Source organism: Mus caroli, unplaced genomic scaffold, assembly GCF_978045245.1.
Source record: "Mus caroli unplaced genomic scaffold, Mus_caroli_1 scaffold_16, whole genome shotgun sequence".
Lineage (NCBI taxonomy): Eukaryota > Metazoa > Chordata > Mammalia > Rodentia > Muridae > Mus > Mus caroli.
In genome coordinates, this window is record NW_028227271.1 from 37081669 (window position 1) to 37108680 (window position 27012).

The following is a 27012-nucleotide window of genomic DNA, read 5'->3' on the forward strand; positions in this document are numbered from 1 at the left end:
GTATTTTGTCACAGCAACAGGGCAACTAACTAATACTGATGCTGAGGTGAATTTCAACAACACAGCATAGGCCACCGAGGATCTGGCAAGGGTACCTGGAAAGTCTGCCATTCAGAATCTTCGTTAGGGTTCTATTGTTCTGAAGACACACCATGACCAGGGCAAACAGGGGCTGTCTGACAGTTTCAGATGTTCAGTCCATTTTCATCATAGCAGGAAGCATGGTAGTGTGCAGGCAGACACTGTGCTGAGGCTGCTAAGAGTTTATACTTTGATCTGTGTGTGTGTGTGTCTGTGTGTGTGTGTGTGTGTGTGTGTGAGACCTCAAGGCCCCACCTCCACAGTGACACACTTCTTCTAACAATACCACACCTCCTCCAATAAAGCCATATCTTCTAATAGTGCCACTTCCCATAGGCCATGCATATTAAGATCACCACAGAGTCCTAGTCAATAAAGCAATGACTGTTCCTGTATTCCTGCAGATGAGTCCCAGTGTAATTCAGCTTCTTACTTGGATAAAACAACTTCCAGGTATGGGTATGAGATAACTAATTCATACTCATAAGATTTATTACAAGGCATGCCTCCGGCAGTCCTGGAATTCAAGAAATGCAGGCATCCATCCTTGCTAGCCAGGGAGGGGGTCAGAGGAGTCAAAGGTGTGGGTTGTAGACTGTGGGCAATCAAGAGATGGATAGCACAAGGCTCAGTTCAGGGGAAGGAAAGGAAGAGGAAAGGAAGGAATGTGCTGGCTCCCTCCTTCCTCCACCTTTGCTCAGAGGATTGGAGGGTGCCCAGCCTCCCCGAGAAGGCTATCAGCTATATGGTTCATTGATGCAAGTGTGAATCTCATCCATATTCACCCTCTCAGATACCACAGCGTGGTAGAATCCCACATCTACACAAGTCAACTCATAAAGTGCAGCCTTCAAAAAAGTCTCTTCTGCATGAAAGAATATTCCCTTTCTCAATAGACATGACTTTAACAAAGTTCTTAGGGCTTCTGAGGATAGATGGGCCTCAGTTTACCTTTCATTAGTTACCTTCGCCCATGTCTGCTTTGTACTTGACAGTGAGGATCATCGGATGGGTTGGTGGGCAGACCAGAGCCTCTTCCTAATTTGCTTTGATTTCTGGGCCCAGCCTGAATTATTCTCCCAGTGGCTGTGGTCTCAGCACTCCCTGCCCTGCTGCTGTGTGTTTCTATAGCCTGTAGGGATCTACAAACATGCTCCACTCACATTGATAGAAGAAGAGAAAATGGTCCAGAGAAACACAGTGTCAATGAGAAGAGGATTCTAGCATGTCTTTCATGTCTTAGCCTGGTGTCTTTTACTCTGAAAGTAAAAACCAATGAGGATGGAGGGATATAGAAACTTCTTTAGCCCTAGATCCTTTAGAGCAGTGGTTTTCAACCTTCCTAATGCTGTAACCCTTTAATATAGTTACTCATGTTGCGGTGACCCCTAACAATAAAATTATTTTGGTTGGCTCTTCATAACTATAATTTTGTTACTATTATGTGTCATATTGTAAACATCTACGTTACCCATGATCTTAGGCAACCACTGTAACAGGGTCATTCAGGCCCCAAAGGGGTCACAACCCACAGGTTAAGAAACACTGCTTTAGAGGGGACCAGGCTAAGAGGGACTATCATCAAGAAATTAAACAACAAATGCTAGTAAGGATGAGAGTGATCCTTACACACTGCTAGCACAAGTATAAATTAGTGTTGTCATGATGGAAATTGGAAAAGTACCATTTGACTCAGCTCTATCACTCTTTTTTTTTTAAAGAACAAAACTACATAATTTAGTACATTATTAAAATAAAAATACGACAGTGATAGTTGAATGTTTCAAAAATATACAACCGGGAGAAAGAACCATTTTATACAATTTGGAGGTTGTTAAAGTGACCACTCAGGAGGCTGACAGCACAAGACAGGCTTTTCCAGTTACAAGCTCAAAACAGGAGTGCAAACAAGACTAAAGCTCTGTTCAGAGTTGTTTATATGCGAGCTTGAAAGTGGCGTAAAAAAGCTTCCCTCAGGTCATGCCCCAGAAATGAAATGGTTTTTCATGATACAATTTTCTTCAACGAACTTTCCGTCAATTGGGTCCCTACTAAGTCATGGTTGACCCAGGAGCACAGAGCTGAGTCAGATCAGAGGTCTGATGTCTATAGAAAGAGCCTTGGATTTGAGGTTCTGTCTTAGCCAGTGTACCTGAACCCTACAGAGAAGAGAAGAGATACATCAATGGACTCTAACAGTCTCATGTGCCTGTAAAACTGGAGGACAAATGGACTGACAATTCTCCCCCGACAGGCAAGCTGCTGAGTGCTTAAATCAATGTCGGCGCAGCTCTAACAGTGGAGAAGTCTAGAGGTTCAAGATCAACAACAGTGCAGGAGTGGTGTGAAGTGCGCTACCTAGGCAATGCATGCATCCATCCATGCAAATGGAGGACACGGCCCCAAAGAAAACTGAAAGCATGTACCTAACGCCTGGAGACACCCCTTGCCAGTAGTTTATAAAAATAGTTGCTACTGTAGAGCCCCCTCTACAGCCAATACTCTCAGTCCTTCTGTCACCCATCACTTCAATACCAAAGTACTAACCGCGTCTCAGACATTCCAGACAAAGGTCACTTATAACAAACAAAAAGTCAACTTTAAAAAAAAAAAAAAAAAAAAAAAACCAAGATAGTGTCCATTTAAAAAGTAGATTTTTTTTCTTTCAAGTGAACAGGACATTTTATGTATTAAACTTAACTTTTAGTCAGTCAAGAATGGGTTTGTTTAAAATCCGTATGTAATGTGCATATATGCAGAAACAAATAAACGTAACACATCACCTGCACAGGAACAAGGTTAGCCCCCAAACATGATAGAATGGGCATGGTTAGTACAAATCTATTGCAAGGTAAGAAGGGTCTGTGCATCAGCTCCACCAGAGAAGCGCAAAGGATGCCAACCACAAGAGCCAAGTGTAAGTTGTGTCTAATCGCCTGGAAGCCTAAGGACACCATGTTGCTCCGATATCCTGACAGGAGTAACTGCTTAAACTCTCAGCCATGGACGTCATCCTCTGGAGCTAGAGCCATATTCCAATCTACTTCCTATTCCGAAGTCGTTTGGATTTCCTAAGAGAGTCTATGGCTTCCGTTGCCTTCCGTCGTTTCCGAGGGGACTCCTCACTCTGCCCAGACCCCGAGGAGGTTCCTACTGCACTTTCCATGACTTCCGGGAGCTTGCGTTCCAGCTCTGCCAGCCATGCGTTCTGTTCGCCTATGATCTGGGTCTGCTCGAGCAGTTTCTGGTCTTGGTCTTCAAGTTGTTTCTGCTGCTCTTGCACTTTGGTGCGAAGCTCAGAAATCTCACGCCTGAGGACAGTCACGCCAGCGCCGTTGGTTCTGACCTGCTGCTGCAGTTTGGTAACCTCTTGTCTGGAGGGGTTTTGCTTGGAGAAGAGCTGCATTGTTGTCAGGGCTGCGGATGGCCCGGGAACTGGAGGAGAGCCCATGAGTCTTCCCGACACATCTGATCCTGGCAATTTCCTCTTCAAAATGGGAACAATCTTCTCATCAAAGTACTCCATTGCCATGGAGGAGATGTCCCGTAGCTCCTGCAGCACCTCATGAGCTCTCTGAGGGGCTTTGGTAGAATTGACATATCTCAGTACACGGTAAATCTCATCAATCACCTTTCCTGGGATGAAGCAACAGAGGTTGGAGTCCACATACTTCATGAAGGTCATATTCAACAGTGACAACCTCGTTTCCACAGCGGCAAGGATGTCTGCATGACGAGCTAAAGAATGGTTTCTCCTTTCTGACTCTCTCCTCGGTAGCTGTGCTTTAACTTGCTTCTGATACAGGTTATGGAACCTCTCCACTTTCAGAAACCCCTGATTCAACATTCTCTGACAGACCAGGTCCATTCTCTTACAAACCAGGCGGAGCTGGCTAATTTCGTCGTAGGACATAAAGCTGAGGATGTTCTCGATGGCTACGATGGGCAGCGCCACCAGTGTGTTGTTTTGGGGCAGGTGGTCCGGTGCCAGCGCGGGCGCGGCGGGTGCCTGGGACCCCGACGGCGGGGCCTGCGACGGGGGCGCCGGGGGCTGTCGCTGAGCGGAGCCGGCAGCCGAACAGGAGCCGCCGTCGCCGTGGCCGCCGCCTCCTTCCTCAGCCATCCGCTCCTCAGACGCCACCGCCATCTTGGGAGTTTGATTCCTTCCTCCACTGTCCTATCACTCTTAAGTACATACCCAGAGGACTCTAAGTCAATACACCAAAAGATGCATGCCCACCCATGCTTGTTCCTGCATCATTTACTATAGCCTCGATAGAGAACCAGACTAGATGTGCATCAACAGTCAAGCAGATGCAGAGAATACTGTATGTATTCCACTGGGATTTTATTCTGCTATCAACAAGGGTGAAGTCTTCGTTCTTGCAGGAAAACAAGGGGAATTATAAATCATTGCATTAAGAGAGATAAATGAATACCCCATGTTTTGTTTCATGCATGGAGTCGAGAAACAAAAAAAGGCATGAAGGCAACTGGGTAGGTATTTGGGAATGGAGGCAGTAACCAGCTGGAGAAGAGAAGGGAGTTAGGGGAGAGATGTGATCTATGTACATGCAAATGTTATCATGAAGCCCACTCTTTTGTACAAGAAATATATACTAAACAAAGCTAAAAAGTATGGATGTTGCCTATTAGGGCAGATGAAAGAGTAGTTCAAAGGTCAGGGAGGCAATTGGGTAGAGTAATTCCTCTAAGGGGTGTTTACCTGCCTGAAACTCTCCCAATCCATCTAAAAGGCAAGCTTCCTCCTTTGGCCTGTCTATTTCCTGGAGAAGACCTAACACTAGTCACTCCAAGTCCCTTCATATGTCCTTGATGGCAACCAGAATTGTAGAATATGATCTTCTTAGGCATGTAGTCTTAAGACGACATATAACATGCTCAAGCTTTCACATGTAAAGAGAAACAGAAGTCAAAAAGATTTGCAATGCACACATATATGAGTCTTCGGATATCCCAGTATGGCCATGCCGGAAGATGCAATTAGAAGTCAGGTTACTAACACCCAAATCAGAACTGCCCTGAATCCATTATAAACACACCAGCTTGGGTGTGCTTGCATGACTCAGTTCTTGAATGGCATCCCCGAGTCATGTGGTCTTCTAAAACAGTGGAGCACAAGCTTCCCTCCTCCCACAGTGTTTGCTTCCTGGAAATCCCAGGCACTCTTAGTACCATGCTGTTATGACGTGTGGGTCCCCCAAAGTTTATGTGTTGCAATCCTGTGGCCAGTGCATCAGTGTTAATCAGTGGGAAATTTAACGTGATCAAGATCATGAAGGCTCTGATCCCACGAATAGGCTGATGTCATTACCACAAGAGAGTGACTCATTGCTTTGATCATGTGGTGTCCTCCAACATGTTCCGATGCTTTGAAAAGTCCCTCAACCAGTTCCCCGACTTTGCTTTCCAGAATGGTGAGGTATGCATTGTGAGATATGTATTCTGAGGTATCTTTTCTTTATAATTTAACCAGCCTGACATATTCCGTTACAACTTCACAAAGCACAGAACCACATGCAAAATCCCTTCTGAGTTTCTCTAAATGAGGGCCTTGGCTCAGAGCACCATAAAAAAGTGGTTTTCTCACATAAGCATGGGTGGCAAATTTTTTGGTACGGTGACAGGCATAGTATAGGAAGTGTAGGTATTGTATAGTAAAGTAAAGAAAAAGTAAGGTATGCATAGTAAGTGAAGGATGGAGGTGGGGAGAGGGTGCATGTCTGAGTGACCCACGTGTTTTCATGTAACTCACAACAGAACATGGTGTGCACAGGAAGGTAAACTAAGAGTAAATGTAGCTCCTGACACCTGCATATTTACTATGTGTGGGGCACTCTCCTGTGTTTCTTATATGCTATAACCCACTGATCCATGACAAGGACTCTGGGGGGGGGGATAGTATTATTCTTATTTCACAGACGAGGAAACTGAGGCATGGCGAGGTGACAGTTGAGCTCATGCAGACAGAAGGTGTTCACCTCACCATACAAGATGCTTCAATGTCCACTGTCTGCTGGGCTGTTCTTGGCACTGGGCCCTGGGAGTATCCAGTCTCTACAGAGCTTTGTTTGGCACTGGGCACTGAGAGTACCCACTGTCTGCAGGGCTATGCTTGTTACTGCACACTGCAATTATCTACCATCTTCAGGGTTCTGCATGGCACAAGGAGTATGGAAACTATTCATGAGCAGAGTTCATCTGCTCATGAGCAGAGTTCATCTGCTGGTGCTCATGTTTATTGAGCACTTATTATGCACCAGGTTCTGAACTGGATATCGAAGCAAATAACACTTCCAAATTTCATTTTGGTTTTGTTCACTTCCTTCTGTGTATACTGTCCATTTGGAGGAACCAGTACTAATCACTTGGGTAGGGGAACATGAGTTCCATCTCAGCCCCTGGTTAGGGCATCCCTTTCAACTCAGGCATCCATTTCCAAAATGCTCTGACCCTACCATTGACTCCCTTTCTCTTCCCAGGACCTTCCCGTGAGCCATCCTTCTATGCAGAGATCATATCCAGATGAATTCTGGCTCCTCTTTCCCATCGGATCTCCATTGATGATCTTTCAGTATCTCAGCTAATACTACTGGGACTCCCCACAAACTCTTCTCACTCCATTCCCTTCCAGCATGTAGGGGTAGCCAATGTCAATTGGCTTATGATGTCATCACATGTCCCCTGGATAAGTTCCATTACATGCTTATTATTGCCAATAAAGGTCTCTTAGTAGCTGGTATTCAATGTGCATGTTGACCAGCTGACCAAGGAATGAATGTGTCCTCTGTCCCAAGTTTAGAAGACATGCTTTGCTGCTCCTTTTTTGAGCAGGAGGATATATGCATTTGTCTGTTCTTGTCATCTTCACTGAGACCCTGAGTAGCTCAGTCTCTTAGGGTGGTCCCCTCACTCTGTGGCTTTCAGCCCATAAGAGTGGTGGAATACAGCTTTCCTAAGAGTGAGGTCAGACTACTCAGGTACTAGGCAATTCCACAGTCAGGATGAAAAGCCTTAAGAAGATTATTCCTGGAACCTGACTCTTTACAAAAGTGTGAAATCAGCCTGAGGTAACACTGCTGGCTCCCTGTCTAAACAATGGGACTGAACCCCAGATCTCTTGGAAGGTGGAAGAGGCAGTGACATTCAGCTTTCTAGAAGAGTACTGGCCAACAAGCTACCCTGTCGAGTCCCTGGTGTTTCCTAGTGCCAAGGCCTGGCATCTTGGCAACTGTCAATTCTCTAGTTAAGACTCTGGGTTTGCCCTACACTGGCCAGAGAGAAATGGAGAGATGGGAGAGATGGTGTGGCCAGACACCTGAGCATTCACATTACATATCAGATGTGACACTTCTGGAGATGCCCAGGCCACCCACAGTGAGTTTAAGTTGAACCACTGAGAAATGGAATGCTCCAAGGTATGTGCCCCTCGTGGTTTCCTTCCCAATACTAGACCATTTGTTGGACCATTCAGCTCCGATAAGATACTCAGAAGGAAGGGTACCTTTCTGTCTTCTCAAAGCTTCTGCAAACCTATGACTGATTCTCTAAGCTCCAGGTTCCAGAAATTCAAGTCCTGATGAATTCAGATCTATGCTTCATCTAAGAGACCTTTGTGGATTCTGCCAGAAACATGGGAGGCTGAGGGCTTTAGGCTGTGGTGAGTGTTCCCCATCACTTCTAAGACTCATGCACCTATCAATCAAAGCTCCTCTCTCCTTTCACCGTACCTCATAAGACCACTATCCACTTCTTTGTCTGCAAAGACTCCCTCAATGAGCGGCAGAGGGCTGTGACTATAGCACTGCTGTAAACAGTTTTGTGTTATTTTTAATCTAGGGCACAAATGTTTGCATACTTATTCATGCATGAGCAAAAATATTTACTGAGTGGTGTGATTATCCAGGCTGTATTTCATGCACAAAGGATTCAGTAGTGACATAAACAGACATGACCTGATCTCCTGGGTACCCAGACACATAGGGAAATCAAGTCATCTATAAGCTAGCAAGGACAGATGCATGACCGATTCATCATTCATGGATCCTGTGAGCCATGATGAATAAAATACCAGACTTTTGATAGGAAGATGGGAGAAGGAGGTGTCTTTCAATAGGGATGACACTGTTGAGAGTTGATACCAGAGGCCATCACAGTTACCACCTTGGCCACCTGCGTCAAATTGAGGAGGTGATTATTGAGTTCCCCATATGGTAATATTTGAGGATAAAACATGTGTCTTAACCATGTCTAGAGTTGCTTTGTATTCAGCACAGACAAAGACTCTGTCTAGTTTTCAAATAGTAGTAATAACAATAGCAATAAAAACAGCTCCACTTACCTAAACTCTTAAATGGCATAAGACACTAGGGCATGCCTTCCAACAGAGTAGCTCATGAATTTTCACAACCACTTTCTATGGTAGAATTCTTAAATCCATGCTGTAGACAATAAGATGGCCTTACTTGTTTTTCTAATACAGATACAATGTTATATATCCAAGGGAAAACATACAAAAGTATTCAATATTAAAATGTCTATAAAGCTACTGAAGGAAAGATAAAAGAATTATTTGGACAGATGGAAAAAAAAACTGCAGTCATATATAAAGGAGTTAAGATAGATTTATATTAGTCACAGGCACATCATTGCCAGAAGACTGTGAATCTACAATACACTACTCCAGGAAATTAAAGTGTGAATCAAGGACTTATACCCAGCTAAACTGACCTTAATTAATCATAGTTAGGTTTAAATAGGCACAAACACTATTCTCATGAGTTAGTCCTTTGGGGAACTACTGGTAGATAACTTCATTTCATGTACTCAGCATATCACTGAGGAGTATGGGCACATGGTTAACCATAGGCATTGGCTAGAATAAACTGGTGAAATGAAACTAAAATCTGTAGTTGAACTGACAGCACTGGATAAAAATACAACAAGCAAAAGCTGGGGTGGGAACTAATGTGCTGGTAGCTTCTTTATCCAAAAGCTGAGAACTTACGTGTTTCTGTTTAAAGCTGACCAACCAAATAATGATTTCAGAATATCTGACTAAAGGTAGTGGCCTTTAGATAGATACTAATCTCAAATAAAATCTGTAGTCAAAAGAAGAGGCACACGTGAGTTTCATTCTGACATCTGGGCATGAACAGAGAAGACGGAAGTATAAATATGAAAGTGATTATTATGATAAAGATTCTAACTTTGCAATCTAGGTGTGATGGTGCACACCCATAATCCCAACACTGAAGAGTTAGTTATTAAACTGAAACTTAGTAACTAAAAGGAGAAAGAGACAAAACTACAGTTGTTATTAAGAGATTTTTAATTCAATTTTATTGACCTAGTACCTGGTAAAAAATTATGATAAAATAAACTTACAATGTAACTGAAAGCCTATTTTTAACATAGATTTTTAAATGTTGAATCTGAAAAACAGAAATGCCTTTTTATTTTGTGTTTTTTGGAAATCTGCTGAAATGAAATCCACTGCACCAGAAATAAAACCTTAACAAATATAAAAATAATACAAACCATTTTCTGACCATAGTTCACTGAAACTAGAAATTAATAATATGAACCAAAATTTGGGGATGTGGCTTTGTTGGTAGAGATGCAGCTTACCCAAAAGCCATGGGTTTGATTCATTAGCACTGCATAAATCTGCAATCCTAGCACTTGGACAGTAGAGACAGGAGGATGAGAAGTTCAAGATCACCCTCAGCTACACAGTAAGCTTAAGCCAGCTTTGAATATCTGAAAAATCTGTCTCAAAATAATAATGATATGGTTGATGATGATGATGATGATGATGCTATAAGAGCATACTTGAATCCTGAGTCTGGGCAAAAGAAAAGAGGCTTATTTTGGTTTATGGTTCTGAACATGGAGAATCTGAAGTGCATAATGGTGCTAGCATCTATTTGGCTTCTAGTGAGGGGAGTAGGCATGTGTGTAGAGAGAAAAGGAAACAGAACTCGCAAGACAGATAACCCATTCCTTTAAGGAGGGCTCAGCCCTCTCCTCCTACTAGGACAGGCCTTCACCATCACCACACTGAGGAATTCAGTCTCAACATGAGTTATCTGGAAACAAGCCACATCTAAACCATGAGATTTAGGAACATTACCAGGCCATCTGTTTGAAACAACGCTGTGCAAAAGGCAGAGCCAAGTCCAAACAGCAGAATATCCAGAGAAAAGCACATCAAAGCAAGTGGGTGAAGATGAACAGTGTTCCGAGAAGGGCCTCATAGACTAGGGGTACAAAAATTGAACACAAGAAATTAGCCATGGGAAATCAAGGTAGAACAATGATTCTCAGCCTTCCTAGTGCTGTGATTCTTGAACACAGCTCCTCAGGTTGTGGTAACCCATCCATAAAATTATTATCAATACTAATTCATAACCGTAATTTTGCTACTCTTGTGAGTACTAATGTAAATATGTGATATGCAGGATATGTGATATTTGACTCCTGTAAAAGAGTTGTTTGAACCCCAAAAGGGTCAAGATCCACAGGTTGAGAAACACTGAATTAGAAAAAGAACAGCTAAACACAGAATAATAATGAAGTAACCTGAGTGTAAAAGCAGAAATCAAGAGAGGGAAACCCAATTATCCTTACTCAAAACAATAAAATAACCACAAAATTAACACAATCTAATTTTCATGAGAAAAGCAATAGAATATGAAGAGTGTTGTTGTTGTGGTTTTTTTTTTGTTTGTTTTGTTATTTTGCTTGCTTGCTTACTTGTTTTTAAAACAGTAAATGAAAAGAACTTAGAACTTGGAGAGACATTGTTCAACGCTCAGGTCAAATACATTTGACATGTGAACACCTATAGGGATCTCTGAAGTGTTCCTAGCATTGTCCCACATCCTAGTTGTACTTGACACACCTTCTAGAATGAACAAAAATTTAAAGAAATGCCTGGAGATGAGACAGTAGTAACTGATTCTTGCGATTATTAAGTACAACCAGACTATAGAATTCAACCAGGATGTGGGACTAAGTTTACTCAATAGGCACAGTTAAAAAGAAAAATGGATGGCAGAGGACATGGAATTTAGAAAAATGTGTGGTTAATACACTTGCACTGTATTTCCAGCAATTTCAATTGTCTAGACTATTTGGACTCTGGTTTGAGGGGCAAACGGAATGAAAATATATAAATATTCATATGACAACTAGAGAAATGTTGATATTGACTAATTATCTGATATAATAAATACACCTATGCATTCGATGTGATTGTAGTTGTGTTTGAAAGGAAGACTTGCCAAGATGTGCCAGATGATGTCTGTAGGTGCGCTAGATAGCCGTGGGGATTCACTTACTCCTGACTCCATGGCTTTCTCTGTGGGTTCTGATGAACAAACTCAGGTCCTCACATTTTCAAGGCAAATACTTGACTTGACCAAGTGAGCCACCTCCTCACCCAGGATACCTAATTTTTAATGATTAATACTGAAATGTCTACAGACTAAATTATCGAATAAACAAGGTTTGTTTTCAAAGTAATCCAGGTTTGGGAAAGATGGTTGGAAATAGACTAAGAATAAAGGTAACTGGGAGGGGTATAGTTCAGTGGTAGAATACTTATCTAGCATATGTAAGGTTTTTGGTTTGATGGAGGTGGGTGATACACAGGACAGTGGGATTAGAGTAGCAGCAGGGGTGGAGAAGAGGTCTCAAACTCTTGTGGCAGACACTCCAGAGTGAGTTTCAGTTTGCTGAGGCATGAAAAACTCTGAGGTCTCCACTGCACTGGCAGTTCCTTACTGGTTCTTACTGGGTAGTTGTAAGCAACCACTTCTCTCATACAGGTTATACCACTTCCCTTTTGCTCCCCAACACTTCCAGCAACTTTGAAGTCAATTCCTGCATTCCATTTCCTCAGAATGCAAGCCCTAACAGGATTTCTTTTTACAGAACTGACTGATAGAACAGATAAAGTATACGACAGCACATCAGGATAGCAGCGATGAGATGCTAACGTGTTTAGGAGTAAATTGTATAGGAAATAAAGCTTGCTATGGAGGAAACTGTAAGACATTGCCAAATGACACAATGGTAGACACGAACCAATAACAGCATGAAACCTGACCATGACCAAGTAGACTCAGTCACACATCAGCAAATTTTGTGAAGGTTGTGTTCTAAATTTCATGTCACCTCGACAAAAACTCCAAACTTTTGTTTTTGATTTAGAAGCAACGAGGTCATTTACATACTAAATTATAGGAAGGGCAGAGGAATACTAGCCTAGCATGCTGGAAAACCTGAGTGGGATCCTTTCACTACAAAAAGCCACACACATGGCCCATACCTGCAATGCTTGCACATTAGACATGAAGACAGGAGGGTCTGAAGTTCAGGTCATTCTTATCTACATAGTGAATTCAAGGCTTCTAAAATCTAAAGAAAGAATAATGGCAGGTATTTGAGTATGTCATAAAATTTGATGCTTACAAACCATCCAACATAATAAAATAAAAAGTACAAATAGAACTAAGAACATTCTTCAGTGTAAAAATAAAGGTAGCCATCTAGGCCATCAGGGAAAAGACAAAGACAGAAAAGATGATGGGGGAAGGCTGGAACACTGGCTCAATTATTAAGAGCACTGGTTGCCCTTGCAGAGGACTTGGATTTGCTTTCCAACACCCAAGTGGCAGCTCACAACCATTTGTCTGTCACTCCGGGTCCGTAGGGTGTCACACATTCTTCTGGGGCACAGATGCACCAGCAGCAAACACTCATAAACATAATGTAAAGAAAACTTAGGATACCCAAGATATAAGATACAATTTGCTAAATGCATGAAACTCAAGAAGAATGAAGACCAAAGTGTGGACACTGTGCCCCTTCTCAGAATTGGGAACAAAACACCCATGGAAGGAGTTACAGAGACAAAGTTTGGAGCTGTGACGAAAGGATGGACCATCTAGAGACTGCCATATCCAGGGATTCATCCCATAATCAGCTTCCAAGCGCTGACACCATTGCATACACTAGCAAGATTTTGCTGAAAGGACCCAGATATAGCTGTCTCTTGTGAAACTATGCCGGGGCCTAACAAACACAGATGTGGATGCTCACAGTCAGCTATTGGATGTATCACAGGGCCCACAATGGAGGAGCTAGAGAAAGTACCCAAGGAGCTAAAGGGATCTGCAACCCTATAGGGGGAACAACATTATGAACTAACTAGTACCCCGGATCTCTTGTCTCTAGATGCATATGTATCAAAAGATGGCCTAGTCGGTCATCACTGGAAAGAGAGGCCCATTGGACTTGCAAACTTTATATGCCCCAGTACAGGGGAATGGCAGGGCCAAAAGAATGGGAATGGGTGGGTAGGGAAGTAGGGGGGGGGTGTATGGGGGACTTTTGGGATAGCATTGGAAATGTAATTGAGGAATATACGTAATAAAAAATATTTAAAAAAATAAAGTACATTTAGAGAAAAAAAAAGAAGAAAAGCGAATCATAGGAAAAAGATAACGAAGGGGGGATGGTAACAGGCCAGCTATGTACAAGTAGATAACGCAAAGGAAACACCCAGCGTGAAATCCTGCTGACGGAGGTACTCGTCTATTTCCTATGGTATACCTGAGACAGGCTAACCTCTTACAGGCAAAAGGATGGGTGTGATGAAGTCACATGGCAGAAGGGCGAGCATATGCAAGAGGGAAAGGCCAGTTCTTGAAGCAGCAGAGCATTCTGTTCACGTAGCACATCCCCAGTGACCTAAGGACCTCCTGGGAGGCTCCATTCACATTGCTACAAAATGAGCTTTTGAGAGGAAATGTGTAAATCATTTTCCAAACCCAGCAGCCAATACTCATAAAACATTCACTTGATAAATTTTTCTAAAAAAAAAAAAATCCCTTAATATGTTATACAGCAAAACCAAATCCAGGAGCAAACAAAAGCCATGAGCAAATTATAGATAAACAAACTGGATAAAGTATTCAGAATTTACATATTACAGTAATATTTTAATTTCCCTAATATGCAAAGAGCTTGTGGTAATAGACAGGAAAAGGAAGGAGTAACTCAAAAGAAGAGTGGCTGAGGACATGAGTTGAAAGTTTGCAAAGCAAAGCTAGGCATGGTAGCATAGGCTGATAATCCTAGCATTTGGAAGGTCACTACAGGAGGTTCAAAGGCTCTAGGCTAGCCTGAGCTACATAAAGAAGAAAGATATAAAAATCAAATGAGTTTTTAATATATAAAAGATATCTATAGCTTGATACAAGATATAAAATAACCAAGTTAAGACAAGAGTAAGATGTTAATTTTTAACCAAAAGATTAATTAGAAATATGTTGATGGTGTATTTTCATGGTAATGATGGATAGGTATTGGTGAAAATGTAAATTGGGATGAGATCTTTGGAAAGCACTCTGAATGGATACTTTATAACCTGCAAGGGTTTTAAGACCAAATAATCCCATTCAAAACCAAGAAAGAGGCCACAAGAATGGCCCAATGGGCAAAAGCTTGGGGATCTTCATTAAAATTCTCAGCGGCTGTATTAAGAAACCAGGCATGGCTGTGCCTGCCTAGAATCCCAGCAGATCCTGAGAGCTCCCTGTCCATCTACCCTAACAGTCTATTTCCAGTTCAGTGGGAGATCCCCTCTCAAGGCAGTTAGCCATAGAGGAAGACATCTGACAGCAGGCTCTGGCCTGCTCAGAATTCAGATATTATCATGAACTGCTAACCCAGAAAAGACCACATTTTCAGAAAACCAAACAAAACAAGTTGGACTATCTTGTCATCAGTCAGGACCATCAGCAGTGGCAAGGTTGCAAGTGTGTGCATTCCCTCAGAACCCCCAGAGCCACCCTTGCTTACAGTATTGTTTTCAGAAAAAGGCTGGACACATACATGATGTCGGTTGAGAGGTGAAATGATTCTAGCACATCTATTCAAATAGCCCAAAGACTGAAGCCATTCTCAGCATGAATTGGGGGAAATTCTGGGATATGGTTTACAGGAAATAAGGGATGTGGATCTGAGGAAACATATGCTAGCTTCCACCTAATAGAGGTGGACAGTCTGAATCTTCATGAGTTTTGCTTTTTGTAAAGCACTCAGGAAAGGAATGTGCAAAACTAATGACAGTGTCTATTTACTATGGTGGGGGCAGAGAACTCAAATGGAGGCCAAGAATAAGAATAATAAGACTAGTAATAATATGACATTTTGCATGTATCTTTATTATAATTATTATTGTTATATTACTATATTACTTTGAGGCAGGATCTCTCTCAGGCTGACTAGAACTTGCCATGCAGCCTAGGTTGGCCTAGACCTCTGATCCTCCTGTCTTAGCCTCCCACATGCTGAGATGACAAGCTTACACCATTCCCTCTCCCTTCCTGTATACCATTGTGCGTCATCTGTTTGGGAAGCTATTAAAATATTCCCTATCCAAATGGGAACTTGGGTAGCTTTAGTCCATGGGCAGTAGGAAGAATAACCAGTACAAAGTCAGAGCAAAAGCTGGTCCTCTGCTCTTCAGGTGAGCCTGCCTAGCCCCTCAGATTTCCCTTTCCCTTGTCTGCGGTAAGTGGACAGATGCAGGTCCCAACACTCCCGCTCTCTTGCTCTAATAAGCAACCCAGTGGCCACGAAGCCTGAGTCAGCAGCAGCCCTGCCCCTGCATGCAGAAAAGGCTTACAAAGGTGAAGCCGTGATGAACGTGGTGCTCCCAGCCTGGGACCACTGTCTGCCGCAAAACACAGGCTTCTCTAGCCTTCGCAGGAACCACCCACCCATCTGTGGTGAAAGCCAAAGCCTTGTCGTGGAGCCACAGCCAGGAATCCTGGGAGACTGCCTGGCTTGCTCAGCAAGGGCAGAGAACAAAAAGCACATACCATAGCAAGAGCATGCATACACCTAGCCTGAGCCCATCACTAGGGCTTAAACTATATGGAAATTACTTCTTTTCTGTGCCAAGAGGAGCTGCCCATGGTGACTGTGGTGTCTCATTATATCAATGAACTAGATTCCCTCTCTGCTGTCTTCTGTTTTATTGATTTGCTACCTTCACTTCGTGGTCTATTATGGCTATGAAGGCTCTGACCATTGCATCCTATCTTTACCAGCGTTAAGCAGGAAGTAGATTAATAGATGCATTCTTTTCCTTTAAGTATATTTCCTGGAAGCCTTCAACCATTTCTGATTAATTAGTCAAAACACATCCACATTGTAAGGGCACCAGGAAGCATGGTTTATTTCCGGTTCAAATGAGCTTAAAACTCAAATGTCTCCAGGGTCAGGAGAATGAATGAAGGTTTGTTACTTTTTTGTTTTTGTTTTTTGTTTTTTTAAGTGATATGGATCCCAAAACAAGGGCTTGTGCTAGGAATTCATCTGCCCGTTTCTACTAATGTATTCATTATTCTTAAAACAAATCCACATGAAGGGCTTACCTGTACTCCTCTGACTCCCCCGCCTAGAATCCAGAGTGACCAACATCTGTCCTGAATGAGCATTGGCTTTGTAGCTCTGGTGGTTCCCAACGCTTCAGGAAGCCTAGGGCGGGCCATCACAGCTTTGGGACTTTGTTAGAGACATGTTCGCCAGTAGGATGCTCAGCTAGACTCTGTCAGGATGTCTCTGGGGCCTAAGGAAAGGGAGGCGGTTCCATCTGTTCTTCCTCTTAGAGATAACAGTCACTGACCATAGTTGTTCTTCAGAATCCATGGGGAAGTGTCTACCAGGCTTGGGTGGAAAGGAGCCTTGTCTTTTAGGCATCCTGTCTGCTTTTCTGCTGCAAAGGAGCAGAGGGGAAGGTTACTGAGCTTCTTGACTATGGAAAAAGACACCAAAATACCAATTTGAGCATCAAAGCATGGGACTTTGAGATACTCAGACATGGGGGTGCTATTGGGGAACTCTAAGGGAAAGCACTATTCACAGGAACCTACAACTCCTGACAGCCTTTGCTTTGACTGTGTACTGTCTTAGGATATCTATTGCTGTAATGAAACATCAGGACCAAAATCAACTTGCAGAGGAAAGGGTTTGTTGCATCCTGCACTTTATAGTCCATCATGCAGGGAAGTCAGGGCAGGAACTCGAGGCAGGTACCTGGAGTCAGGAACTGATGCAGAGACCATGGAGGATGCTGCTTACTAGCTATCTGTCCATGGCTTGCTCAGCCTGCTTCCTTCTAGTATTCAGGACCACCAGTTCAGGAGTAGTATTATCCAGCATGCTAGGACCTCCCACACCAATCACCAAGCATGAAAATGCACCATAGGCTTTCCCCATAGGACAATTTGGTGGAAGCACTTTCTTAGTTGGGGTTCCTTCTTCCAAAATCAATTCTGGCTTGTTTCCAGTTGACATAAAAACTAGCCAGCACAGGCATCCTTCTCCAGACCCAGGGTCACAGACTTCTGTGACTCTGTCACCCTGTAGAGGAACTCTCTGTGACAGGCAATGCATGGACTTTGGGGGCTCCAACGTGGGGTGAAATCTGGGCTCTCTCTTCTCCTAGCTGTGATATAAGCTGAACTGTGTCCCTTAAATTTATGAGATGAAGTCTAATTCCCAGGACCACAGAATGTGACTGGGGCTATTTCAAAAGTAAATTCAGTTAAAATGAAGTTAATGAGGTGAGCTAATCAAATAGGATTGTGATATATAAAGGATGGAATTTGGATACTGTCAGGTACAGAGCGAAGACTGCTTGAAGATGTGAGAAGTGAGGGCTATCCTTAAGCCTCAAGAGGTACCAGCACTGCTGAAGCCTTGACCTTGCACTCCAGACTTAAGAACTGCAGGAAATGCATTCTGATGATTACACCACTACTGGAAATACTTAGTCACCATTGCCCTAGGAGCTGACAATTAGCATGACACTTTCCTTATATACAATCAGACTGTTCTGAGACTCCGGGTATGGAAGGTTCTTGGTGCAGGGTGTAGCCTCTGTAGGCTGTAGCTGGACTTTTGGCTACTTTGTGGGTTCTTCTTTCTTCTATCCTTATTCCACCTTTTCAATCCCCTAACACTTGGTAGGAGAGAAGAAAAGATAGAGGGGAAAGAGGGTGACATTATCATTAGGCTACTTCTTGCTGATTAGGGGCATCTAGGTCCTTGGGGGCAAGTTTCATCTTAGCTGTCAGGATATCTAACAACAATTTCTTCTTCTTCTTCTTCTTCTTCTTCTTCTTCTTCTTCTTCTTCTTCTTCTTCTTCTTCTTCTTCTTCTTCTTCTTCTTCTTCTTCTTCATCTTCTTCTTCACCTTCTTCTTCTTCATCTTCTTCACCTTCTTCTTCTTCTCCTCCTCTTCCTCCTCTTCTTGCTCCTCTTCTTCCTCCTCCTCTTCTTCCTCCTCCTCCTTCTTCTTGTTTCTTCTTTGTGCATGACTACTTAACAAACCTCAACAAGACAGTAACCAATCACTAACCAGCAACACACCTATCAAGGCACTAGCATTTATATATCCTCTGAAAAGTCCCCCAAATTCCAAATGTCACAAAGTCACAGGAACTATCAGCTGCTGGCAAAATCATGTCCCTGCTAGAGCATGAGGCAAATCATAGTTTGCTGATGTGGGTGATCTGAAGCAGCCCCATATCACACACCTGGGATTTAAACAAAAACATATTCTTATAATATTACAATGTTTTCAAAGAAACCAAAAATTCTCACTACAGTAGTCACACATTATAATTATGCCAATTGATATCACCCAACTTGGTATTCTTACCCACTCATGGCCCACCCTATAGTTCCTTTCTCTGGTATTCAGTAGGACAGAAAACTTTGTTCATAGTAGTGGACCCCATTGGAGAATTGTCTTGCTTGACTGAATGAAGGTTGCCCCAATGTTCAATGGAAGAGACCAGGCTAAAATCCCTGCATAGCAGAGTAAGCTGTGTGTCTTTGTCTGTATTGATTTATGATGTCTGGATGCTCATGTGTGTGCTGCACTGTGTGTGTGTGTGCTTGCATGCATGCATTTACATGTATGTGGACATGTATATGCATGTGCATGTGGAGGCCAGAGGACAACATCAGGTATTGTTCTTCAGATACTATGCACCTTGTTCATTGAGATAAAGTCTCTCTTTTATTGGCCTGGGGCTCATCAAGTCTGTGAGTCCCAGGGATCTGCCTGTTTCTATCTTCTCAGTGCTGGGATTACAAGCATGGGCAACCATGCTCCTACAAGTACTTTACTGACCGATCTAGCTACCCAGGCCCTTGAACTACAAATGTTTAAAACCAGAACTAAACTGTTAGTTGATGCTTGTGTGTGGAAATGATAGGTTTCTTTTGAGGGTGGGGGTAGGGATGCTAACAGTCACCCGCCCAGCAGGCAGCCAAACCAGACGCACCTGGCTTCAGGCCAGAGGTTATCCGTATGTCAGGAGGCTGTGCAGACTCTGTGGGGAACGAGGCAGACGAGAGGGACGTGAGGGAACACACAGGCAAGCCAGTGCACGGTACTGGCCCTGCCCAAGGAGCTGGCAGCTAGCAAACTTTGTAGCTCAGCTGCCAAGGCACTCACAGCCTGCACCCAGAGAGGCAGCTGAGTTGTTTTGAAGTTCAGAGCACAGCACACTGAGGCTGAGTATTGTTTAGAAAGAGATCTACCTTTAAACCAGGTGACCTTCTGAAATTTCAGAGTCAGCCTACCCACCAGGGTCTGGCTCCCCTTAAGGCCCGGTCTCTAAGCGGAGCTCCACTCCACACTGTCCTATAGGAGTGCTCTCTAAAGGGCTTTTCCTGCCCTTGCTTATTACAGGATCCTCAGTATCCTGATTAAAAACCCATGCGGATTATTCAGTAGTTACCGTCACTGTCCCCACCATTTCCAGTCACTGGTGAGAAAAACCTTAGGCCAGAGAGGTCTTTTGACTCCAAATTCCAACATGGGTTTTTCTTGCTCTGTATAGGATATCAACTCTCCACCTAAACCCTCCCTTCTTTGTTCCTGGTCATCGATCACAGAGCTCCCTGATTTATAACTACAAAGCCAGATGTGGAGTTCTGCTCAGCTCTGGATTGCTCTGCTCTCAGCTTCTGGCCATTAGTCTGCTAAGAGGACCATCTGGAAATCATGGAAGAGGATTGTGTCCAAAGCTGGGGGGTTCCCAGAGAAGATGGGTTTTTGCCATGAGCTATGCTGGAGGCTAGAGGCAGCCATTTCAAGCCAACATTTACTAAGTCTCTATGACATGTAGTCTGACTGATACAGTCTGCTGCCATGATAAAATATCCAGACAGCAAGCAACTTAGGGGAGAAAGAGTTTATTTCAACTCCCTTTTCCAGGTCACAGTTCCCACTTCTGTATCACTGGGAGAAGTCACAGCTGCAGAAAGCTGAGACAGCTGTTCATAACATCCACAGTCAAGAGCAGAGAGAGATGAACACAGGTATGTTGCTTGTCTGTTTTCCTATGCTCTGCTCAATTTCTCCACGTTTCTAGAGTTTAGGACCTTCTGTCTAGGGAGTGAGGCCTCCCATAGTGGACTGGGTCCTCCTACATCACATCAATTAACTTAGTTAAGATCCTCCCAGACATGCCCACAGGTCAATACAATATAAACAATCCCTCTTTGAGGCTATTCTCAGGTGACTCGAGGCTGATGACTCAAGCTGACAGAGCTACCAAACACACTGGCCAAGGAGGGTGTAGGGACACTCTCCTGACCCGGAGGCTTTTCTCCAAGAGCCTCCTTCTGGCAGAGCAGACCTTAGAACAGAAAATGAACTGACCATACGATGTCCGAGAAAGCATTCAGAGACCCCTGGACAGCAGAAACTCCACCCATAATAATGTCCCTATGGAAGGAAGGAACGATCTCTGAGAACACAGTGGTCTAGACCTCCTACTCCAGGAAGTGATTTCCATACACTTTCTTCCCTCATGTACCCATCTCATCTTCTTTAGGCTTCTTCTTCAACCTTAACTGGCTGGAAATAAAACTGCCCCTGAATCAGGAACTGCCCTTCACTTCTGTTTAACGGGATAAAGTATTTTGTTTTGATCTGCCTCCCCACCCTGAAGAGCTTACTAAGGAATCGCTCTGAGTCAGACTAGATAGAATTCTCTAGGCCCTTAAATCAGTAGATTAGTAAAACTTTTCTTTGATAATAGCAGTATGTTTTTTGACTAGCCCAGCAGCCAATGGCTACTTGGACTATGGGGCTATATGACCTCTCTCTTCATTTTATCTGAGTTAAGCATGGGGCAGTTGGCTGTTGCATGAGGCAGCTCATGTCTAGTCATGGAGAACAATACTTTCTCCTGGCCCCAAGACCCTATTCCTGTAGCACCTACATCCTCAAGTCTCCCCTGTCCATGTGGACCTCATGTATTGATGGTTGTCTTATACAGGGGTGTAGGGCACTGTTTTAGAGATGGGGGATGGGGAACTCGGGCCTCCAAGCCTGGTGTTTAAGAAACATCTGCTATGGTGTGACTGGCTCATATCCATGCAAACTTATGCCCAGGCTTCAGTCTTGAATACAATGTCTGAGAAGGAGCCTAGTGGGAGGTGCTTAATCATGGTAATTTCCCCTCCCAAGGACCCAGAATCACCCTCAAGTCTTGTCTCATGGAAGGGTCTCCACTACTCATAGCACCCAAAGGCTTGCAGCATCTTGAAACAGAACCTTAAGAATGGATTATTGGCATTTTGTAGGAAGGAGCAGATGCTTGCTCTATAGGACTAGCCTGATTACCTCTGGGTCAGATTGGTTCATTTTGGAGGGGTTGGGGTTGAAACAGGGTCTCAGACTGTATATCAGGTTGCCTGGAAACTTTTGTTAATCCATCTGCCTCACATCTTTAATGACGGAATTACTGGTGTGGAGCCCTGTACCCAGGTGCAGAGCAGATTGTTTGAAAGCAGGGTGTGCTCTTCCATGTTTGTGTACCCACAGACCACGGCAGCATCGGTCTCTACGTAGATGCAGGCACTTTTCACGAATACCTTCCTCCACCCCTCAAGCCTCCGAAATTCTGAGCCAAGATAATCTTTTTGCTTTATTAATGCCCAGCCTCCAGAATTTCATTATACTACAACCACCATAAACAACAAAAGGCCAATCAGATAACCTCCATTTCTTTGTTTCCTTGAAGTTGGTGTGGATGAGTGTCCATGTTTTGCTGACTCAGTGCCAAGTTCTCTCTGAGTCCCAAGTTCCAGTTTTCCTAAGGGCTCAGGACTATGCAGCAGGGAAGAGAATATCCAAGGGTCCTCAAGGATGCTTCCTGGGGGACAAGGAGACAAGGAGAGTGGGCTGGGGACATAGCAACCCTCTTCTACTTCACTATGGAAGGGAGAAGAAATGACCTAGCTATTCATAGCACCTGGGAACCTGCCCCATCCCAGAACAGGGTGGTTCTGTCTCCACTTTCCTTTTCCTTCCTTCTATTCTGGTATTCTTGGCACACATCTTTCATGCCTCTGGTTTTACTGAAACAAAAGCCAGCATGGGCTGTGTCTCCGATGGGGCTCTGTAATTCTAATCTTTGGGTGGAGGTCTCTTCTCAAAGACTCTACTAAAAATACAGATGAACTCCACTTTCGAACATGGCAGTGCGTTATCATCCCTCAGAGATCTGTCATTGGCCTTCACTGAGGGACATAGGAAACAACACCAAGAAAAGGCATTCACAGAAAAAGATGAAGGTGAGGAGGGACTGTTAGTGCCTGAGGGCCAGGAAGCACGCTGTGGGATTGTGTCTCCTCACGGCGTCAGAAGCTACACTCATAAAGCCCCACTAATGTGACTGCCTAAACACAAGCAGACAAAGCACAACAGACTTGCTCAAGTGGTTGGGAGAAAACCCCCGAAGTCTCAACCCTACCCAAAGAACTACAGGCAACTAAGAAATACAGAGAGCTAGAGAATATAGTCTTCCCCAGGGGAGAGCATACCAACTGGCATCCAATACTAAATGGCTATCCCTGAAAACATATGATACAAGTAATATTGTGCAGACTGAGGTTAACTTGGGGAATACATGTGTATATATATATGTAGACACATGACAGGAATTGACAAGAATTAACTTAAAAAAAAAAGAGAGAGGCCATGAATTTAAAAGAAAGCAAAGATGGGTATATAGTAGTATTTGAAGAGAGGAAAGATAAGGGAGAAATGATGTCATTATATTATAATATCAAAAAAAAGAAGCAAAAGTAAATGAATAAGTAAAAGGACAGGTTCCTCAGGGGTCCATGGCAGCAGTTCCAGCCTGGCCGCCACCTAGTCATACCCATTACAGTGGGGTTGGTGACACACTTTGTGTCAGTTTTTCTTTTGGTATTTCCATTACAAAGGCAGTAAGACTGAAGTCTAACTACGTTAGACAGTATGATCAGGGGCTCCTAGGTTTCAGGCCCAGGGCTCCTTTAGAAGCTTCAGCTGTTCCAGCCAGCCTGGGAACGGATGAAATCCCTCAGCAGGAAGGGGTAGGTGAAATCATCGATTTGCTGTGGAAGTGAAGTATTCTGGGGACGTCACGCCAAGTCTTCCACTGGAAAAGGACCAAGGGAGATGGCCTAAGCCTGATTCATCCAGCTGACAAAAATCTGGACAGCAAGCCAGCTCTACTTCCCAAATAGCCAGACTATCACTGAGCACACACACCTCCATTCTATTAATAAGCAGCTGGAAGAAGCCGGCCAGGGTTACTCACCTGGTGAGTAAGTCTATATCACTCCTTCAGAATCCAGGCCCACAGTTGCCTGGGGGCCAGGGAGGAGGTCGGAGCAATCTGAGTTCTGGTAGGACCGGATTTAGTCATAAGACCTTTCACCTGGGGTCAGGTGTACTCTGCTGTGGGTGTCAGGTTTCTGGGGGATGGTGGCAGTAAGAGTACTGGCTTTGAGGATGTTCCCACCCACCAGCACTGCCTACAGGAACGTGCTCAGAGTCACCTGCACACAGGAGTTGAGGATTTGGTGACCCAGTACAGGGGGGGGGGGGGATCATATGACAAGTTTGGCAGGTAGCTTGCAGACTGCCTGGCTTCTAATTCCAGCTTTGCTTTTTCTCTGGGACTTCCTGAGCAAATGACTTTTTTCCCCCAGCCCTGGTATTTCTATTCATAAAGTGGGGATGATTAAACAAACAAACAAATGGAAATTAGCTTCTTGGAAAGGTGTAAAGATTACAATGGCGATATGCAGATGGCTTATAGCTTCCTTGGTACTGTGTGTTATTAAGCTATTTTTATACCAGAGAACTTTTGGTGGTCCAAGACCTATAGTTTCTGCAGCTTAGCTTCCCTATCTAAGTAAGGGTGATGTTGTAACCCTTCCTTGGTGGTCAGGCTGCTTCCTGTGTTAAAGTGTTAAAGTGTTTGGAGTCTCTGGCAGACATTTAGTTATGGCAAGACTATGTATCCTTTGCTCCTGAGAGGCCTTTGGCTTAGACCTTCTGGGTTCCCATCTGAGAAGAATTTCCTGAGGACGCTCAAGAGTTAAGCGTAGGAGCCGTGAGCCTAGAGGCTTAATGAACACAGAGTGACCAACAGAGGGATGAGCAGCATCCTGTCTTGGGGAGCTGGCTAAATTGTGCCTGAGCATGGGGAAGGCCTTCTAACGAGGAACAGTCTTCCAGTTCTCCATGTTTATGCTAACTAGCAGGGACACTGAAGGTAGGAAGGTGTAGAGCAAGATTATATCTGAGAGCCTTCTGGGAAAACATTCTGGATGTTATTTAGTGGCAGTCATTCCGAATGACAACTGGAGATGCTGATAGTATCTGTCTTCCCAGATAGCAGGTTCTAGAAATCGGCTGGAAGGCCTCCTGCCAATCACCTACCTATCCTCTCTCAGCTCGTCTGTTCCCTTATGTCTGAGGACTGCAATTCTTGCATCATAGGGTGCATGCAGAAGTCAGCAGCACGGCATCCTGGCTCCCTAATACTGTATCCAGCAGCCGCTAGATCTGACTGGTTTATTAATAACTGCTAAGGCCATAATTATTACCTACTTTCATGATTTTCTCATTGGCTGGCTCCTTGTTTGTTTAGAGAAGGGAGCAGTGTGGCCTATTGCCACAGCTCCTCACTGGCTGAATCAGTGGCTTGATGTCTAAGTCCAGTCTGACCCAACACCCCCCAATCAAGGTAATGGCTTCCACGTGTGGACTGGGAAGAGGCGTAGGATAAGGCTTTGATTCACAGAGATAGGAGCGGCTTTTGAGATTGTCTGACTTGGTAGCAGGGTCTCTCATTTGTGATCCATGAGGGTCAACTATAAATACACGGAAGCAAGTAATGTCATTGAACTTCTCCAGCAAATAATTGAGTGCACTGAGTCAAAAGGGGGATTCTGCTTTTCCCCTCTCAAGCAAGCAGGCACCTGGGTGGAGACAGAGGCAGAGCAGCTGGCAGGCCCAGCCCTCTGAGGGCTTTTGGAAGTTTATATTCAACAATGTCTCAGAAGTCATACAGACGCTTCAGCCCAGAGATTTTCTTTTTTATGACTCTACATGAAGAGGTTACTACTTACATTTTAGAAATGTGTGTGAAAGTACACAGGGCCAGTTCTGCCAGCCCAGAAGCAGAAACAGCCAAAGGTCTGAGGAGTGGGATGGGTCTGACAACAAGAGACACATGGAAAGAGCTGTGAGCCATCGCCCATGCAATGGACAGAGTCTGTGTGTCTTTAGAGAGGTCCCAAGGCCTGCAGGTATCTGCAGACAGTGTGGAAGGAGGGGGATTGACTCTCTCTCTCACCCGGGAAGCTGCTGCATCATGGATGTTTCTCACCTAAATCTTTCATTACACCTAAGTGTGATGCTTTTTTGTTGTTCTATACATGGACTATTTTATAACAGGTGGAAAGGATGTGTGGGTAAGATTTGTTAAATATAAATGTGTTCTTCATGTGTGGTTACGGGGGTGGGGGAAGTTACAAAAAAGTCTATATATACTTTGGTTGAGGGTGTAGTTTAGTTAAGAACGAGCTTTTCACACACAAAGCCCTGGGTTTGATCCCAGCACTACATAAACTACAGATGGTGATATATGCCAGCAATCTCAACACAGGACATTTACACTCAGAAGGATCCAAAGTTCAAGGCTATTCTCAGCTCCATGAGTCCCTGTCTCAATTTAAAAAAAACATCTACTCACAATTAGATGTTTGTCTGGAGAAGTGGGGGGTGAATATATTTAAGATGCATTACATACAATTCTCTAAAAATTAATTAAAATATTATTAAAATGTAATAAATTTATTCACAAACACACATGCAAAGGCATAAGACAACCTCTCGAAGGAGAAACTCAAAAATTTAATAAATATTATTTCTACTTGAGGGTTCATTTCATATTTTATAGTGTGTCTTGTATTTTATATTTTGTGGTGGTTTATTTTTCAAATGTATAGAAATGTGTGAACTGTATTTAGTTGTGTATGTGTATAGGCTTACATATGTGTATGTACATATGTATATGTATAGAAGTATGTAGTGTTTGCTGATAACTGAAAACAAAACAGTCATTTCCTTCTAGAACCTTTAAACCTGTTAAGATGAACTTGCCACTATTTTTTTTTTTTTGGAGCGCTTCCTGGTTTATGGGACACTAGATTAAGGCATGCTCTATTGACATTCTGTGTGCTAGAGGCAAAGTCACTTTCTGCCTGTACAAATATGAGCTTGGACCTGCAATAAAGTAGGGACAGTCATGTGTTCTAGGCAGATGGGGCCACTCCTCCCTTGGGCATGGCCTTAGCAGGACATGGGAAGGCAGTGCCTGACAGCCACTTTCTTCTTCTTGGTGGTTCATGGCTTGTCTCCCTCTGCCATCAAGTTTGCTGGTTGAATTTTGCTATTTGGGCCAGTCACCTGATTTCACCCCTAGATGGATGCTTAGCACCTGTGATCCCTCCAG

At 43.6% G+C, this 27012-nt stretch overlaps 1 pseudogene; it reads right to left on the reverse strand.

Moving 5' to 3' along the window:
- Positions 1 to 2695: 2695 nt before the first annotated feature.
- LOC110310063 (F-box only protein 28 pseudogene) lies at positions 2696 to 4249 on the reverse strand (annotated as a pseudogene).
- Positions 4250 to 27012: the final 22763 nt, after the last annotated feature.